Source organism: Schistocerca americana, chromosome 9 (genome assembly GCF_021461395.2).
Source record: "Schistocerca americana isolate TAMUIC-IGC-003095 chromosome 9, iqSchAmer2.1, whole genome shotgun sequence".
NCBI classification, from domain to species: domain Eukaryota; kingdom Metazoa; phylum Arthropoda; class Insecta; order Orthoptera; family Acrididae; genus Schistocerca; species Schistocerca americana.
The window spans coordinates 42,322,510-42,343,618 of record NC_060127.1 but is presented as its reverse complement, the minus strand read 5'-3'; positions in this window follow the sequence as shown (position 1 = coordinate 42,343,618).

Genomic DNA, 21,109 nt, shown 5'->3' with positions numbered 1-21,109 from the left:
GTAAGATGGCTAGAACTATGCCCCTTACATGCAGTCATTAAAGATCACCTAACTCAAGTTGAGCGAACAGTAGGGGTTAACAAAAATGACTAACAAGGCACAATGCATCTGGTAGAGGGTATAGTATGGACGTATTGGAACGATTAATGTCGGGTGATGTAAAGTAATTCACAAGACATGAAAAATTTGTGGAAACGCGTCGATTTACTGGAGGCTAGTTTATCCCAGGGAAGTATTCAGAGATGACCATGGCCGGCTGGGGAGCGGTGAAGGGAAGTGACAATAGGCAGCTTAGGGTGGCTCAAGCTCTGAGAAAGTGGTAACGGGGCGCGGCCTCCAGCTGCCTTAAGATGAGTGACAGTGAGTGGGTGGTTGACCCCATGTTGGTGTACCGAGAAGCAGACGGAGAACTTGTACGCCTGTTGATAAATGTCCGTCGTCCCGTTTTCAGTGAAAAATGCGAGAAAGCCGCGCAAAGTTACGGTGGAGCGGTCAACAGAGGTCAAAATATGCGTGTTCGTGACTATAGCAACTTCACGTTGAATCCACGGTCTGCAGAGTCTGAAGCAAATCAGGTGAAGAGCGACAGAATGAAATACGCCGGCCTCCGATGGGAACGTAGGACCGAGGAATCTGAAGTACTCTCCTGGAGTCACAATTCCGGAAAAATTAGCCGGCCGAAGTGACCGTGCGGTTAAAGGCGCTGCAGTCTGGAACCGCAAGACCGCAACGGTCGCAGGTTCGAATCCTGCCTCGGGCATGGATGTTTGTGATGTCCTTAGGTTAGTTAGGTTTAACTAGTTCTAAGTTCTAGGGGACTAATGACCTCAGCAGTTGAGTCCCATAGTCCTCAGAGTCATTTGAACCATTTGAACCGGAAAAATTGGTGTTTTGTGCAGACGCTAACCTTGATGGATGGCCTGGGAGGAGCTAAATAGCAGAAGTTGAGAGGAAGGGTTGTGGGAATTTGTTCACTTCCCAGAGCACTGATTGGTCAGCGCTGGGAAGCGACGCATAATTAACGCGACTTGCGCTGCAATTGGCGTAAGTGATTTTGCTGGAGGGGAAACCTTGGCGAAGAGCAGACTCGGAGAAGTCTCCGTAGAGGTCTTCCGTTCCCAGCTTACCTAGAGTGCGGACGTGGCGTTCTTTACACAGCTTGCCTGAGAAAGAGTGAGCATCTCTGCAGTTTAGGACTGAGCTTGGAGATAGGAAGTTTTGGTTCAGCTATGTACTGAGCAAGATAGCTGGGAGTGAATAGATGAGCGCAGCCTTGCAGCACCAAGAGGTCGGCTGACGTCTACACAACGACGCCCCCCCGCCCCGCTGAATTCGGTGATATTGCGCCCGCTCCGGCTGATTAATTTGTTGGATCACGTCGGCAAAGTTTCCACGAGGGTTTCATGGCCCGTGTATTGGGGAATTCTTCTCGCACTTCGCATTACGCCTGGGTCAGTCGATAGGAATTAATTTTGATTTATCGCGCTTTACTCCACGTAAACGCAATTTGTTACCACTGCCTGATACGAGAGTCTTGTAATGTGATGATTGAAGGTCGGGAGTTAAAATAAATTTGTGCTAATCGACTGCATCTGTTTTCAATCAAGTAGTTGAAATCCCAAGTCACTTTCTTAATCAATTTTATGTTCAACATTTGCATCTGGTGTTCAATAGCTGAATATAACATCAATGTGCACCCCTTTTTAATTAAAAGTGATCAATTCTGAATCAATTACTGTCAACACTGCCATCGCAGTTCAATCAGGAGTCACAGGGCCATATTATTATTTTTTTTGTGTTATCCGATATTGCGGCAGTTTTGCACTCTCTGTTGATCTGTTAGTCAATTAGCTGGGGTGAACACACGCCAAAACCAGGTAAGTGACGGGTGGGATGTTACAGTTAATGGGGATGGTAAATTGGTTGCAAAGCTAGTTATTATGCTCTGAGAAGTTGCGGGTGCTCTGCCCCCTGCGATTCTTTCTCGTGTGCGTGATCTTGCAAGGACAGTAGACAATATTCACGTCACAGCAAGCAAGACTGGGAAAATGGGCCTGAGAAAACTACAGCTGTGGTATGAGCACTGACTGCTTTTCGCCAATAGCTGGCCAAAATATCTTGCTTTTGCTTGGTCTGCATATAAAAGTCATGCGCGTTTAGAGCAAACTACCCCTACTGAAAAGTGTGTGACATTGCGATTCAGACCACCTGATAGCGCTGGAGAAATACAGCCTCTTTTTTCCGTGTCTCGCAATTTTTGCAGCGACGTCTTAAAAGATTGCCAGTTTTACGATAACAGACTGTTTCGCATTCGGTAACACGCCATCACATTCCATCGTTTCTCATCATCCGATTGCAACTCTGTGATTCTGTACGCATTTTTTAAGAATGAGCGTTCTGTACGGTTTGTAACCCCCAAGGAGTTCGGTTTCGATCTTGTTCGTGCGAACCTTTGTGATCGCTATGGCACCCTAGTTTTCATTCGGTGTTCATGGTGGAACTTAATGGTATGCTTATTTCCTGAATGTCGACGATGTCCATTTTGTGAAGTGCAGTGCGTAGGGGGTGTTCAAAAAGTCTCTCCGCAGTGCGGTATGATTGTTCGCCGCGCGTGCCGTATGATTGTTCGCCTGTCTGTGTTACTTCCCTTCAAGTGGACTCTCCCAACATTCCTCTGTTTCGTTTGTCTCAGCCAGCGTGAGTAGTATCGTTGGTGTGTATCGTTACGTGTTGAAGTGAACGGGGTTAGTTCCTTTGTTCGTTTGTTTCGTTTGTGTCACTGTAAAAATGCTAACCATTGAAGAACGTGTGTTTTTAGTCGAACAAATGTTCAAAGCTGACGGTAAATACACAGTTTCAGTTCGTCAAAAATTTCATTCCGGTTTCCCGGAGACAACACTCCCACATCGCGATACTGTGCGAGAATTGATTAACAAATTTCGAAGTACGGGTTCAGTGACGGATGCACCGAGAAGTGGTCGACCTAGCGTTTTGTCTGAGCATAAACTACTCGATATTTCCGATAAAATGTCCATGAGTCCGAACAAGTCAGTAAGAAAAGTCACTCAGGAAATCGATGTTGGTGTGGGAACGGCCCACATAGCCGTATGGGAAAAATTAGAAAATTTCCCATACAAAGTGACAGTCGTGCAAGAACTGAAAAACACTGATCATGGCAAGAGACTGCATTATTGCCAGTGGTTCAAAAATTTCGTTCAACAAAATGGAAGGGATATTCGTAATGTAACGTTTCTCACTGATGAGGCGTGGTTTCATTTATCCGGCTACATGAACTCGCAAAATTCTCGTGTGTGTACTGCATATCCATTGCGTATTCATGAGGAACAACTTCATTCTGTGACAATTGGTATTTGGATTGCAATTTCTACACCTCGGATTGTGGGTCCCATATTTTTCAACGAAACAATGAGCGCACAACGATACTGCAGTGATATCCCTTACCCATTCAGGAGAACTAGTGTTAAATGAAATACTGGACGGTTATTTTCAACAAGATGGTGCAACCGCGCATACAGCTCGCGTTTCAATGTCACTGCTTGCTGATGTTTTTGGTGATCGCATAATTTCACAGGGACTTCTGCCTCCACGATCGCCTGACCTAACACCACCTGACATTTTCCTCTGGGGTGCAGCGAAAGTAACTGTATATAAAAACAGTCCAAAATCCATCGATGAATTGAAAACTGCAACATCCACTTTCACTGCTGCTGTTACAGATGAAATGTTACAGCTTGTGTTTGGAAACATGATTAGGCGAATCGAATTCTGTATTCAAAAACAGGGGGGACGCTTTCAACATTTAATGTGAACAGAATGAGATTTTCACTCTGCAGCGGAGTGTGCGCTGATATGAAACTTCCTGGCAGATTAAAACTGTGTGCCGGACCGAGACTCGAACTCGGGACCTTTGCCTTTCGCGGGCAAATGCTCTACCAACTGAGCTACCCAAGCGCGACTCACGCCCCGTCCTCACACCTTTACTTCCGCCAGTACCTCGTCTCCTACCTTCCAAACTTTACAGAAGCTCTCCTGCGCACCCTAGAAGGTAGGAGACGAGGTACTGGCAGAAGTAAGGTTGTGAGGACGGGGCGTGAGTCGTGCTTGGGTAGCTCAGTTGATAGCCGGCATGGTAGCTCAGCGTGTTCGGTCAGAGGGTTAGCAGCCCTCTGTAATAAAAAAACTGAGTTAATGGATCAACAACGAACTGAAACGGATGTCTTTCGACGTATTCAGAGCAGATACAACGAACGAAAACGAACAAAATGAGATTTAAAAAAAAAAAAAAAAAAAAAAAGTTCGTAGAGCACTTGCCCGCGAAAAGCAAAGGTCCCGAGTTTGAGTCTCGGTCCGGCACACAGTTTTAACCTGCCAGGAAGTTTCCTTTAATGTGAAAATTTGCAAGTAAAAATGAATATTCAATAAATTAATAACTTGTATTTTACTGAGATTCATTTCGGTAGATTGACTGCGACATACGGCACGCGCGGCTAACAATCATACGGCACTGCGGGGAGACTTTTTGAACACCCCGTACATTCCATAGAAGGCTGATCTCTGCGTCTCCCACACACTCATGTCTTGTCGCACTCCTGATGCAGGCGGTGAGTCACTGCAGCTAATTTTCTTCATGTCATAACTGTTAACACAACACTTTCAAATTAGCATTACTGAAAATTGAACTTGGCACTCAAGAGGTTCCCTGTACGCAGTATCGGCGCTTGCTGTAATGCCTAGTTGACTTTTTTTTTTAAATTATTTTGAGTGCTCAGCTTTCCGACTACGGTCTGCTCAGAATGACTTGAGGATTGCCATTTGGGCAGGAACACGTGGATGCGCGGGGAAGAGTTGTCGCATGCGCAATCCTACGTTTCATTCAGCTTGCAAAATTTGCATCAATGCACAAAAATGGAGTTGACGTCGGTGTGTCGTAAAAGAACTGTACTGCGTTTTCATTTAAGTTTTATTTACGCTCGCGATGCATTCAGCCTTTGTGAAGCAAACTGAGGAGCTACTTGATTGAGAAGTAGCGGCTCCGGTCTCGTAAACTGACATACGGCCGGACGTTCGGTGTGCTGACCACACGCCCCTCCATATCCGCATCCAGTGTCGCCTGTCGCCTGTCGCTGAGGATGACACGGCGGCCGGTCGGTACCGTTGGGCCTTCCAAGGCCTGTTCGGACGGAGTTTAGTTTTAGTTTTATTTACGCTAGCTATTGTGGCCGTCCGTATAACAACATGGATGAATAGTCTAGAATCTGTGACTCTTTAGGCTTTCCCGGCGGATATGTTGTAAATAGTCTTCACGGGTGTGCCGCCGGATGACGTTGTGCAAATCCCACAATATTTCCTCGGAGCAACTGTCCGATTTCGTCAGCTGGTTGAACCTCGCTGGTGGCTAGGTACGACTGACAAGATCCGCATGTCGACGCTGCCGTATACAGTGTGTTACAAAAAGGTACGGCCAAACTTTCAGGAAACATTCCTCACACACAAAGAAAGAAAATATGTTATGTGGACATGTGTCTGGAAACGCTTACTTTCCATGTTAGAGCTCATTTTATTACTTCTCTTCAAATCACATTAATAGTGGAATGGAAACACACAGCAACAGAACGTACCGGCGTGACTTCAAACACTTTGTTACAGGAAATGTTCAAAATGTCCTCCGTTAGCGAGGATACATGCATCCACCCTTCGTCGCATGGAATCCCTGATGCGCTGATGCAGCCCTGGAGAATGGCGTATTGTATCACAGACGTCCACAATACGAGCACGAAGAGTCCTTACATTTGGTACCGGGGTTGCGTAGACAAGAGCTTTCAAATGCCCCCATAAATGAAAGTCAAGAAGGTTGAGGTTAGGAGAGCGTGGAGGCCATGGAATTGGTCCGCCTCTACCAATCCATCGGTCACCGAATCTTTTGTTGAGAAGCGTACGAACACTTCGACTGAAATGTGCACGAGCTCCATCGTGCATGAACCACATGTTGTGTCGTACTTGTAAAGGCACATGTTCTAGCAGCACAGGTAGAGTATCCCGTATGAAATCATGATAACGTGCTCCATTGAGCGTAGGTGGAAGAACATACTGACGAAACTAAAACGAGCTCTAACAGGAAAATTAAGCCTTTCCGGACACATGTCCACATAACATCCTTTCTTTATTTGTGTGTGAGGAATGTTTCCTGAAAGTTTGGCGGTACCTTTTTGTAACACCCTGTATAGAGCACGCGCGTGAAGATTGCGCAGGCGCGGGAACCACGCATGCGCAAAAATTTGCAGCTACACTCCTGGAAATTGAAATAAGAACACCGTGAATTCATTGTCCCAGGAAGGGGAAACTTTATTGACACATTCCTGGGGTCAGATACATCACATGATCACACTGACAGAACCACAGGCACATAGACACAGGCAACAGAGCATGCACAATGTCGGCACTAGTACAGTGTATATCCACCTTTCGCAGCAATGCAGGCTGCTATTCTCCCATGGAGACGATCGTAGAGATGCTGGATGTAGTCCTGAGGAACGGCTTGCCATGCCATTTCCACCTGGCGCCTCAGTTGGACCAGCGTTCGTGCTGGACGTGCAGACCGCGTGAGACGACGCTTCATCCAGTCCCAAACATGCTCAATGGGGGACAGATCCGGAGATCTTGCTGGCCAGGGTAGTTGACTTACACCTTCTAGAGCATGTTGGGTGGCACGGGATACATGCGGACGTGCATTGTCCTGTTGGAACAGCAAGTTCCCTTGCCGGTCTAGGAATGGTAGAACGATGGGTCCGATGACGGTTTGGATGTACCGTGCACTATTCAGTGTCCCCTCGACGATCACCAGTGGTGTACGGCCAGTGTAGGAGATCGCTCCCCACACCATGATGCCGGGTGTTGGCCCTGTGTGCCTCGGTCGTATGCAGTCCTGATTGTGGCGCTCACCTGCACGGCGCCAAACACGCATACGACCATCATTGGCACCAAGGCAGAAGCGACTCTCATCGCTGAAGACGACACGTCTCCATTCGTCCCTCCATTCACGCCTGTCGCGACACCACTGGAGGCGGGCTGCACGATGTTGGGGCGTGAGCGGAAGACGGCCTAACGGTGTGCGGGACCGTAGCCCAGCTTCATGGAGACGGTTGCGAATGGTCCTCGCCGATACCCCAGGAGCAACAGTGTCCCTAATTTGCTGGGAAGTGGCGGTGCGGTCCCCTACGGCACTGCGTAGGATCCTACGGTCTTGGAGTGCATCCGTGCGTCGCTGCGGTCCGGTACCAGGTCGACGAGCACGTGCACCTTCCGCCGACCACTGGCGACAACATCGATGTACTGTGGGGACCTGACGCCCCAGGTGTTGAGCAATTCGGCGGTACGTCCACCCGGCCTCCCGCATGCCCACTATACGCCCTCGCTCAAAGTCCGTCAACTGCACGTACGGTTCACGTCCACGCTGTCGCGGCATGCTACCAGTGTTAAAGACTGCGATGGAGCTCCGTATGCCACGGCAAACTGGCTGACACTGACGGCGGCGGTGCACAAATGCTGCGCAGCTAGCGCCATTCGACGGCCAACACCGCGGTTCCTGGTGTGTCCGCTGTGCCGTGCGTGTGATCATTGCTTGTACAGCCCTCTCGCAGTGTCCGGGGCAAGTATGGTGGGTCTGACACACCGGTGTCAATGTGTTCTTTTTTCCATTTCCAGGAGTGTAGATGGCGCCAAACTCAAACGCCCTCTGCCGGGAAACGCAGAGCGGCCGTTCTGCGCGTACGCCGACGCTGTGTTTACTAACATGCTGGCAAAGTTATGACGGCTCTATTATCGAAAGCTCTTTGCTTTCTCGTCGTGATTTAACAGCAGCCAATGCAGGGTTCCAGGCTGTACTCAATTGAAATCCCGCATCCCTGTTAATAATGTTATCAGCTGTACGGATATGTATTGCTTCCTTAAAACGCAATCCCAGAAAGAGGATGCTGGGGATAAAACTGTCGTCTTTTCATAAATGATGTGATGTCCCGTGTTCAGACAGTGTTCTGCAATTGCCGACTTCTCCGGTTGGCGTAGGCGTGTATGACGCTGATGTTCATCACAACGTTCTTGTACTGTGCGACATGTCTGACCTATATATGCCGCCCCACACTGACAAGGAATCTTGTACACGCCACGTTTCCTCAGAACGAGATCATCCTTAACCGAACCTAGCAGGTTCCTCAGTTTTGCAAATGGTCGTAAAACACATTTGATGTCATATCTTTCGAGGACTCTTCCGATTCTTGACGACATGGCACCAAAATACGGCAAAAAGTCCAAGGTGGTGGGTGTCTTCGTATCTTCATTCTGCTCCATAGATTGAACTCGCTTGGGCCTGAATGCATTAAGTATCTGTCTCTCAGAATAACCGTTTTGACGGAAGACTGTCTTCAAATGTTGCATCTCACTCGGCAGGCTTTCAGAGTCAGATACCACACGCGCTCTATGAACTAGCGTACGTAGTGCACTACCGCATTATGTTGGATAATGGCAGCTTGTGGCCTGCAAATATAGATCTGTATGCGTTGGCTTGCGGTATACGCTGTGTCCCAAGGTTCCATCTGCTTTCCTTCGTACCAAAACATCAACCTTTCCTTGGTGCAAATTTTTGCGCATGCGTGGTTCCCGCGCCTGCGCAATCTTCACGCGCGTGCTCTATATACAGCGGCGTCGACATGCGGATCTTGTCAGTCGTACCTAGCCACCAGCGAGGTTCAACCACCTGATGGTGTCGGACAGTTGCTCCGAGGAAATATTGTGGGATTTGCACAACGTCATCCGGCGGCACACTCGTGAAGACTATTTACACTCTAGAATATATTAATCACTATAGCAGGATTACAACGAACATATTGCAATCTTCTGGTAGTCCATCGCCCCCAGCTTCCTCTCTCTGCCCACCTAATGTTCTTCACCTCCTATCTGCCCATCTCTTCCTACCTCTTAACTCTGTCCATCTCTTTCCTTTCTGTCCATCTCGTCTTTCTTTCCTGTCCAACTTCCCCTCTCCCCTCTATTTCACCCTTTCCTCACTCTCTGTTCATCTCTTCCTACTCACTATCAGTACTCATGTACTCCATCCCCCTTGCTATTTTTTTTGTTATGATTTTAGGGCGCAAAACTGCTACGGTCATTAGCGCCCGGTCTGTGACTTAGGAAAAGGTAAAAAAACGAAACTGGAAACCGGCAGCAATGGGAGCGAGACTCAAAAAAGTGGGGAAACCAAAAACAGAAGGAAAGCTTAAAAAACCGTTATAGAAGGGGTGGTTGTTTGTCCCCAAAACGAGCTTCAAATAACTGACGTCATCTCACTGGCACTAATAAACTTAAGGACGCGATCGGCTGAGAGCGTGTCATCTGCTAAAATGGAAGATATATCAGGCGGCAGCTGTAGACGGGCGCATAACGGAGTAAAAAGGTGTCTCACCGTCCACAGCTGAGAGCAGTGGAGACAGTGTGGGGAAGGATCGCCACCTAAAAGATGTCGATGGCTAAGAAGACAGTGGCCTATCCGGAGTCTAGTTAAAATTACCTCCTCCCGACGACGAGTTCGGGAGGAAGAGGTCCAAGCACAGGGAAGAGCTTTCACGTCCCGCAATTTATTATTGGGAAGTGTCGACCAATGTGCGTGCCACAAAAGAGCAACACGACGACATAAAACACTCCGTAGATCGGCGAAGGGAATCGTGCGAATAGCTGGCCGAAGAAGAGAAGAGAGACTGCAGCCTTGGCCGCTATATCGGCCGCCTCATTTCCACAGATACCAACATGTCCTGGGATCCAGAGGAACGCCACAGAGACCCCCCCCCCCCCCCCAAGTGGAGCAAGTGGGGGCAGTCCTGAATCCGGTGGACCAGAGGATGGACAGGGTAGAGAGCTTGCTGTCTGTCGATCTTTGCTCCCCTCTTCTCTCTCCACGTTATCACCCTCACCCAACATAGCGCTGGTGGTTCTTAATCTCATAGTATTTCTTTTCAGATCATAACTAATATGCATACCACTTTTGTTTAAAATCGTTCCAGGGGTTTACGATGTGTGTTTTATAAGTGGGTTTTTCCACGTGCGCACATGTCAACTGCACAGGGTGTCTCACGAAAGACGCCAGGGAGGGGACTGCGGGATTGCGGTTTGGCGGCCGTTGGCGCTGCGTCTGCCGGTTGTCGCTTTGCCTAAGTTCACGGACACCAATATTTTGCGCGTGAGCCCTACAGCGCTTGACTGAATGTACGGGTGTTTTCTTTTGAGTTTTTTGGTCAAATTTAGTAGCTTCAAATGTTGTTGCCCGACATCATTATTACAACTGCGCGTGTCCGGGGTTTCCCTGCTCGTATATCGCATGTACTTGAGGACAATATTATGGAAATGGAGGAGGATGTAGATGAAGATGCAATGCGAGATACGACACTGCGTGAAGAGTTTGACAGAGCACTGAAAGACCTGAGTCGAAGCAAGGCCCGCGAGTAGACAACATTCCATTAGAACTACTGACGGCCTTGGGAGAGCCAGTCCTGACAAAACTCTACCATCAGGTGAGCAAGATGTACGAGCCAGGCGAAATTCCCCGGGACTTCTAGAAGAATATAATAATTCCAATCGCAAAGAAAGCAGGTGTTGACAGATGTGAAAATTACCGAACTATCAGTTTAATAAGTCACAGCTGCAAAATACTATCGCGAATTCCTTACAGACGAATGGAAAAACTGGTAGAAGCCGACCTCGGGGAAGATCAGTTTGGATTCCGTAGAAATGTTGGAACACGTGAGGCAATACTGACCTTACGACTTATCTTAGAAGAAAGATTAAGGAAAGGCAAACCTACGTTTCTAGCATTTGCAGACATAGAGAAAGCGAAAGGCTATTTACAATTTGTACAGAAACCAGATGGCAGTTAATAGAGTCGAGGGGCATGGAAGGGAAACAGTGGTTGGGAAGGGAGTGTGACAGGGTTGTAGCCTCTCCCCGATGTTATTCAATCTGTATATTGAGCAAGCATTAAAGGAAACAAAAGAAAAATTTGGAGTAGGTATTAAAATCCAGGGAGAAGAAATAAAAATTTTGAGGTTCACCAATGACATTGTAATTCTGTCAGAGACAGCAAAGGACTTGGAAGAGCAGTTGAACGGAATGGACGGTGTCTTGAAAGGAGGGTATAAGATGAACATCAACAAAAGCAAAACCAGGAAAATGGAATGTAGTCGAATTAAGTCGGGTGATGCTGAGGGAATTAGATTAGGAAATGAGACACTTAAAGTAGTAAAGGAGTTTTGCTATTTGGGGAGCAAAATAACTGATGATGGTCGAAGTAGAGAGGATATAAAATGTAGACTGGAAATACCAAGGAAAGCGTTTCTGAAGAAGAGAAATTTGTTAACATCGAGTATAGATTTAAATGTCAGGAAGTCGTTTCTGAAAGTATTTGTATGGAGTGTATCCATGTATGGATGTGAAACATGGACAATAAATAGTTTGGACAAGAAGAGAATACAAGCTTTCGAAATGTGGTGCTACAGAAGAATGTTGAAGATTAGGTGAGTAGATCACGTAACTAATGAGGAGGTATTGAATAGGATTGGGGAGAAGAGAAGTTTGTGGCACAACTTGACTAGAACAAGGGATCGGTTGATAGGACATGTTCTGAGGCATCAAGGGATCACAAATTTGGCATTGGAGGGCAGCGTGGAGGGTAAAAATCGCAGAGGGAGGCCAAGAGATGAATACACTAAGCAGATTCAGAAGGATGTAGGCTGCAGTAGGCACTGGGAGATGAAGAAGCTTGCGCAGGATAGAGTAGGCTGGAAAGCTCGATCAAACCAGTCTCAGGACTGAAGACCACAACAACAACAACAACAACAACATATCGCTGGCCCCGGTCCTCACACAGAAACACCGAGCGCGTGTCTTCCGTACTGTGCCACTGAGTGTCCGTGTGTTTTGATTTGCCCTTTCTGTCAATTTGGTACGATATACACCAAGGATCAATGAGAGTTTCTTGTACTGAACTGTGCTTACACACAATGGTATGTGGAATTTCGGTTTGAATTCATATGAAAATTTCCCGGCGTTCATGTTCCCAATGATTAGACGATACACAAATTAGTGAATAAATTTCAAGAGACTGGATATGTGTTTGACAAACAAATGCATAGAGAACCTAGTGTGCTAACTGAAAATAAATTTGACGAGATAGGGGAGGCCTCTGAAATGGTTCAAATGGCTCTGAGCACTATGGGACTCAACTGCTGAGGTCATTAGTCCCCTAGAACTTAGAACTAGTTAAACCTAACTAACCTAAGGACATCACAAACATCCATGCCCGAGGCAGGATTCGAACCTGCGACCGTAGCGGTCTTGCGGTTCCAGACTGCAGCGCCTTTAACCGCACGGCCACTTCGGCCGGCGGAGGCCTCTGAAGAAGTTCTATGTACTGACTTGGTAGAAAATCCTAAGACATTTTTGTCTTACGTCAAAGCGGTAGGTGGATCAAAAGAAAATGTCCAGACACTCTGTGACCAAAATGGTACTGAAACAGAGCATGATAGACTAAAGGCCGAAATACTAAATGTCTTTTTCCAAAGGTGTTTCACAGAGGAAGACTGCACTGTAGTTCCTTCCCTATATTGTCGCACAGATGACAAAATGGTAGATATCGGAATAAATGACAGAGAGACAGAAAAACAATATCGCTCAATAGAGGAAAGGCCGCTGGACCTGATGGGATACCAGTTCGATTTTACTCAGAGTACGCGAAGGAACTTCCCCCCTTCTTGCAGCGGTGTACCGTAGGTCTCTAGAAGAGCGTAGCGTTCCAAAAGATTGGAAAAGGGCACAGGTCATCCCCGTTTTCAACAGATGTGCAAAACTATAGACCTATATCTCCACCGTCGATCAGTTATCGAATTTTGGAACACGTTTTATGTTCGAGTATAATGAATTTTATGGAGACTAGAAATTTATGTAGGAATGAGTATGGGTTTCGAAAAAGACCATCGTGTGAAACCCAGCTCGCACTATTCGTCCACGAGACTCAGAGGGCCATAGACACGGGTTCCCTGGTAGATGCCGTGTTTCTTGACTTCCGCAAGGCGTTCGATACAGTTCCCCACAGTGGTTTAATGAACAAAATAAGAGCTTATGGACTATCAGATCAATGTGTGATTGGATTGAAGAGTTTCGAGATGACAGAACGCAGCATGTCATTTTCAATGGAGAGAAGTCTTCCGAAGTAAGAGTGATTTCAGATGTGCCGCAGGGGAGTGTCGTAGGACCGTTGCTATTCACAATATATATATATATATATATATATATATATATATATATATATATATGACATTGAGGATAACGTCGGAAGTTCACTGAAGCTTGTTGCGGATAATGCTGTAGTATATCGAGAGGTTATAACAATGTAAAATTGTACTGAAATACAATCTGCAACGAATCTGCAACGAATTGACGAATGGTGCAGGGAATGGCTATTGAATCTCAATGTAGACAAATGTAATGTGCTGCGAATACATAGAAAGAAAGATCCTTTATCATTTAGCTACAATATATCAGATCAGCAACTGGAAGGAATTAATTCCATAAATTATCTGGGAGTAGGCATTAAGAGTGATTTAAAATGGATGATCATATAAAGCAGATGCCAGACTGACATTCATTGGAAGAATCCTAAGGAAGTGCAATCCGAAAACAAAGGAAGTAGGTTACAGTACACTTGTTCGCCCACTGCTTGAATATTGCTCACCGGTGTGGGATCCGTGCCACATAGGGTTGATAGAGGAGATAGAGAAGATCCAACGGAGAGCAGCGTGCTCCGTTACAGGATCATTTAGTAATCGCGAAAGCGTTACGGAGATGATAGAAACTCCAGTGGAAGACTCTGCAAGAGAGACGCTCAGTAGCTCGGTACGGGCTTTTGTTAAAATTTCGAGAACATACCTTCACCGAGAAATCAAGCAATATATTGCTCCGTCCTACGTATATCTCGCGAAGAGATCATGAGGATAAAATCAGAGAGATTAGAGCCCACACAGAGGCATACCGACAATCTTTCTTTCCACGAACAATACGAGACTGGAATAGAAGGGAGAACCGATAGAGGTACTCAAAGTACCCTCCGCCACACAGAAGTGCGAGAAAACCTCTGCGCCTTTGCTCGACGTCGTTATTTGCAACCGGCTGTTACAGTCTGTGCACCATGGGGAAGTTGATCCTGAAATGCTTTCTTGTGATAAAGCACGGCTGCATTTGTCAGGGTACGTAAATTTTCAGAAGAATCGACGTTGGAGCTCCGTATTACAGCCTCTTGTATGATGTCAAAACAGAAGCGTTGTGTGCAAATAGTGCATAACGAATTATTGGATCAATCTTTTTCGACGAAACAATACGTTCTGAGAGGTACGTGAACAATATACTGCATCCCTTTGTTCGTGAAATGACACCTAACGGAATGATGTACGTTTCTTTCATGCAGGAAAATGCAAGACCACACATCGTCAATGCTTCTATGACAGCAATACGAAGTGTTCCTGATGAAAGGATAGTTGGCTGCCTCCTTCCTTCTCCTAATATAAATCTGTGTTGTACACTGAAGTGTCAAAGAAGCGGTATAGGCATGCGTATTCAAATACAGAGATAAGTAAAGACGCAGAACACGCCTATAGAAGCCAACAAGTGTTGTTAGATCGGTTACTGCTTCTACAATTGCGGATTATCAAGATTTAAATGAGTTTGAACGTAGCGTTGACGCACGAGCGATGGGACACAGAATCTCCAAGGTAGCGATGAAGTGGGGATTTTCCCGTATGACCATTTCACGAGTGTACCAAGAATATCAGGAATCCGGTAAAACATCAAATCTCTGACATTGCTGCCGCCGGAAAAGGATTCTGCAAGAACGGGACCAACGGTGACTGAAGAGAATCGTTCTACGTGACTGACGCGCAAACCACCTCAAATTTCTGCAGATTTTCATTCTAGGCCTTCAACAAAGTGTCAGCGTGCGAACCATTCAACGATATGCTCTTTCGGAGCCGAAGAATCACTCGTGGACCCTTGATGACTGCACGACCCAAAACTTTTCGCCTCGCCTTGGCCCGTCAACACCAACATTGGACTGTTGATGACTGGAAACATGTTGCCTGGTCGGATGAGTCTCGTTTCAGATTGTATCGATTGGATGGACGTGTACAGCTATGGAAGGCAACCTCATGAATCCATGGACTCTGCATGTCAACAGGGGACTGTTCAAGCTTCTGGAGGCTCTGTAATGGTCTGGGGCGTGTGCATTTGGAGTGATGTGATACGATACGTCTGAATACGACTCTAAGGGGTGACACGTACTTAAGCATACTGTCTGATCCCCTGAATCCATTCATGTCCACTGTGCATTCCAACAGACTTAGGCAATTCCAGCAGGACAATGCGACACACCACACGTCCAGAATTGTTACAGAGTGGCTCCAGGAATACTCTTCTGAGTTTATACACTTCTGCTGGCCACCAAACTCCACAGACATGAACATCATTGAGCAGTGTGCTCCCTGCCGCCGTTGGATAAGCAGCTGCAGCAGCAAGTCGTATACTCCTAGCTCACTCATTTGTTACATAGTTTAATTCTTAATTTCTTTGCGTGTTTTTGGTACTTGCATTGTGTAATTTATAAATTTCGGGCGTATTATAGTATTTGAGAGTTGTAGCATCGCGTTTTAGTACCTGAATAGAGTAAATTCGCGTAGTCGTTTGTCTACTGTTTTGTTTTGAACGGCCAGTGTCGGTTGGTCGCAGTCAGTGTGCTCCCTGCCGCCGTTGGATAAGCAGCTGCAGCAGCAAGTCGTATACTCCTAGCTCACTCATTTGTTACATAGTTTAATTCTTAATTTCTTTGCGTGTTTTTGGTACTTGCATTGTTTAATTCATAAATTTCGAGCGTGTTATAGTATTTGAGAGTTGTAGCATCGCGTTTTAGTACCTGAATAGTGTAAATTCGCGTAGTCGTTTGTCTACTGTTTTGTTTTGAACGGCCAGTGTCGGTTGGTCGCAGTCAGTGTGCTCCCTGCCGCCGTTGGATAAGCAGCTGAGCAGCAAGTCGTATACTCCTAGCTCACTCATTTGTTACATAGTTTAACTCTTAATTTCTTTGCGTGTTTTTGGTTCTTGCATTGTTTAATTCATAAATTTCGGGCGTATTATAGTATTTGAGAGTGTAGCATCGTGTTTTAGTACCTGAATAGTGTAATTTCGCTTAGTCTCCTTCCGCCGCCGAGCAGTGTCAGCAGTGCGCAAGTAGCAGCATTACTGCATTTACTAGGCAATCTTGTATTTTAATAACCGTTTAAATTTTGTCGATTTGTTTGCGCTCTCTGTAGATTAGTTCAGACGTTCTTAGCAAAACAGTTTTTAGCATGGATAGGGACTGCAACTGCTGTGTTCGGATGCAGGCTGAGTTGGCATCCCTTCGCTCCCAGCTTCAGGCAGTGTTGGCTTCGGTCACACAGCTTGAGGCTGTTGCCAATGGGCATCACTGTGGGGGTCGGGATGGGGGTTTGTCGGGGACGGCCAGCTCGTCCCACGCATCCCCTGATCGGACTACGACTGTGGTTGCCCGGGATACTGCCCGCATTGAGGCTGATCCCTCACCTGTGGTAGAGTGGGAGGTCGTTTCAAGGTGTGGCAGGGGGCGAAAGACATTCCGGAGGGCTGAACGGAAAGCCTCTCCAGTTTGTCTGACGAACCGGTTTCAGGCTCTGTCTCAGGCTGATACTGATCTTCGGCCTGACATGGCTGCTTGTCCTGTTCCAGAGGTTGCCCCTCAGTCTGCAAGATCCGGGCAGTCGCAGAGGGTGGGCTTACTGGTAGTTGGGAGCTCCAACGTCAGGCGCGTAATGGGGCCCCTTAGGGAAATGGCAGCAAGAGAGGGGAAGAAAACCAATGTGCACTCCGTGTGCATACCGGGGGGAGTCATTCCAGATGTGGAAAGGGTCCTTCCGGATGCCATGAAGGGTACAGGGTGCACCCATCTGCAGGTGGTCGCTCATGTCGGCACCAATGATGTGTGTCGCTATGGATCGGAGGAAATCCTCTCTGGCTTCCGGCGGCTATCTGATTTGGTGAAGACTGCTAGCGGGATGAAAGCAGAGCTCACCATCTGCAGCATCGTCGACAGGACTGACTGCGGACCTTTGGTACAGAGCCGAGTGGAGGGTCTGAATCAGAGGCTGAGACGGTTCTGCGACCGTGTGGGCTGCAGATTCCTCGACTTGCGCCATAGGGTGGTGGGGTTTCGGGTTCCGCTGGATAGGTCAGGAGTCCACTACACGCAACAAGCGGCTACACGGGTAGCAGGGGTTGTGTGGCGTGGGCTGGGCGGTTTTTTAGGTTAGATGGCCTTGGGCAAGTACAGAAAGGGCAACAGCCTCAACGGGTGCGGGGCAAAGTCAGGACATGCGGGGACCAAGCAGCAATCGGTATTGTAATTGTCAACTGTCGAAGCTGCGTTGGTAAAGTACCGGAACTTCAAGCGCTGATAGAAAGCACCGAAGCTGAAATCGTTATAGGTACAGAAAGCTGGCTTAAGCCAGAGATAAATTCTGCCGAAATTTTTACAAAGGTACACACGGTGTTTAGAAAGGATAGATTGCATGCAACCGGTGGTGGAGTGTTCATCGCTGTTAGTAGTAGTTTATCCTGTAGTGAAGTAGAAGCGGATAGTTCCTGTGAATTATTATGGGTGGAGGTTACACTAAACAACCGAACTAGGTTAATAATTGGCTCCTTTTACCGACCTCCCGACTCAGCAGCATTAGTGGCAGAACAACTGAGAGAAAATTTGGAATACATTTCACATAAATTTTCTCAGCATGTTATAGTCTTAGGTGGAGATTTCAATTTACCAGATATAGACTGGGACACTCAGATGTTTAGGACGGGTGGTAGGGACAGAGCATCGAGTGACATTATACTGAGTGCACTATCCGAAAATTACTTCGAGCAATTAAACAGAGAACCGACTCGTGGAGATAACATCTTGGACCTACTGATAACAAACAGACCCGAACTTTTCGAATCTGTATGTACAGAACAGGGAATCAGTGATCATAAGGCCGTTGCAGCATCCCTGAATATGGAAGTTAATAGGAATATAAAAAATGGGAGGAAGGTTTATCTGTTTAGCAAGAGTAATAGAAGGCAGATTTCAGACTACCTAACAGATCAAAACGAAAATTTCTGTTCCGACACTGACAATGTTGAGTGTTTATGGAAAAAGTTCAAGGCAATCGTAAAATGCGTTTTAGACAGGTACGTGCCGAGTAAAACTGTGAGGGACGGGAAAAACCCACCGTGGTACAACAACAAAGTTAGGAAACTACTGCGAAAGCAAAGAGAGCTCCACTCCAAGTTTAAACGCAGCCAAAACCTCTCAGACAAACTGAAGCTAAACGATGTCAAAGTTAGCGTAAGGAGGGCTATGCGTGAAGCGTTCATTGAATTCGAAAGTAAAATTCTATGTACCGACTTGACAGAAAATCCTAGGAAGTTCTGGTCTTACGTTAAATCAGTAAGTGGCTCGAAACAGCATATCCAGACACTACGGGATGATGATGGCATTGAAACAGAGGATGACACGCGTAAAGCTGAAATACTAAACACCTTTTTCCAAAGCTGTTTCACAGAGGAAGACCGCACTGCAGTTCCTTCTCTAATTCCTCGCACAAACGAAAAAATGGCTGACATCGAAATAAGTGTCCAAGGAATAGAAAAGCAACTGGAATCACTCAATAGAGGAAAGTCCACTGGACCTGACGGGATACCAATTCGATTCTACACAGAGTACGCGAAAGAACTTGCCCCCCTTCTAACAGCCGTGTACCGCAAGTCTCTAGAGGAACGGAGGGTTCCAAATGATTGGAAAAGAGCACAGATAGTCCCAGTCTTCAAGAAGGGTCGTCGAGCAGATGCGCAAAACTATAGACCTATATCTCTTACGTCGATCTCCTGTAGAATTTTAGAACATGTTTTTTGCTCGCGTATCATGTCATTTCTGGAAACCCAGAATCTACTATGTAGGAATCAACATGGATTCCGGAAACAGCGATCGTGTGAGACCCAACTCGCCTTATTTGTTCATGAGAACCAGAAAATATTAGATACAGGCTCCCAGGTAGATGCTATTTTTCTTGACTTCCGGAAGGCGTTCGATACAGTTCCGCACTGTCGCCTGATAAACAAAGTAAGAGCCTACGGAATATCAGACCAGCTGTGTGGCTGGATTGAAGAGTTTTTAGCAAACAGAACACAGCATGTTGTTATCAATGGAGAGACGTCTACAGACGTTAAAGTAACCTATGGCGTGCCACAGGGGAGTGTTATGGGACCATTGCTTTTCACAATATATATAAATGACTTAGTAGATAGTGTCGGAAGTTCCATGCGGCTTTTCGCGGATGATGCTGTAGTATACAGAGAAGTTGCTGCATTAGAAAATTGTAGCGAAATACAGGAACATCTGCAGCGGATAGGCACTTGGTGCAGGGAGTGGCAACTGACCCTTAACATAGACAAATGTAATGTATTGCGAATACATAGAAAGAAGGATCCTTTATTGTATGATTATATGATAGCGGAACAAACACTGGTAGCAGTTACTTCTGTAAAATATCTGGGAGTATGTGTGCGGAACGATTTGCAGTGGAATGATCATATAAAATTAATTGTTGGTAAGGCGGGTGACAGGTTGAAATTCATTGGGGGAGTCCTTAGAAAATGTAGTCCATCAACAAAGGAGGTGGCTAACAAAACACTCGTTCGACCTATACTTGAGTATTGCTCATCAGTGTGGGATCCGTACCAGGTCGGGTTGACGGAGGAGATAGAGAAGATCCAAAGAAGAGCGGCACGTTTCGTCACTGGGTTATTTGGTAACCGTGATAGCGTTACGGAGATGTTTAATAAACTCAAGTGGCAGACTCTGCAAGAGAGGCGCTCTGCATCGCGTTGTAGCTTGCTCGCCAGGTTTCGAGAGGGTGCGTTTCTGGATGAGGTATCGAATATATTGCTTCCCCCTACTTATACTTCCCGAGGAGATCACGAATGTAAAATTAGAGAGATTAGAGCGCGCACGGAGGCTTTCAGACAGTCGTTCTTCCCGCGAACCATACGCGACTGGAACAGGAAAGGGAGGTAATGACAGTGGCACGTAAAGTGCCCTCCGCCACACACCGTTGGGTGGCTTGCGGAGTATCAATGTAGATGTAGATGTAGATATCTGGGATGCCTTGCAACGAGCTGTTCAGAAGAGATCTCCACTCCCTTCGCGCTCTTACTGATTTATGGACAGCTCTACAGTATTCTTGGTGTCAGTTCTCTCTATCCGTACTTGAGACATTAGACGTGTGATACTGGGGCCCTACACAGTATTACACAGGTGTAGCAGTTTCTTTGGCTCTTCAATGGGTTTTCATCTCTTCTGAACCATAACTCTAACAGCACTCTTTAACGTGAGGTAAATTGAGTTACATGTGATGCATCATGCTGCACTCGCTCATCTAAACCTCGGCGATTGCCAATTGCGTTTGTCTGAGAGAAACAGATCGCTGCGTTTATAAGGAGTCTGTTATTACGTTCCGGCCGGATTGGCCATGCGGTTCTAGGCGCTGCAGTTTGGAACCGCGCGGCCGCTACGGTCGCAGGTTCGAATCCTGCCTCGGGCATGGATGTGTCTGATGTCCTTAGGTTAGTTAGGTTTAATTAGTTCTAAGTTCTAGGGGACTGATAACCTCAGATGTTAAGTCCCATAGTGCTCAGAGCCAATTGAACCCTTTTTGTTATTACGTCTTATGATCAAACTTTTTTTACTTACGAGGAGCGACTGAAAGGTTCTCGGTGCACCGAATAAACTCTTTCGCTACTGTGGGCGCGTATACACGGCTATGGATGTCTGCTTGCGTGCAGAGTTGCCGACCTCTTACTACTGCGGACGTGTTACTTCCATACCTCGCTGAATAAAGAAGGTTTCGTCTATTTATCATTCAACCCGTTGCCTCATTACTTGCTACTATTTGGA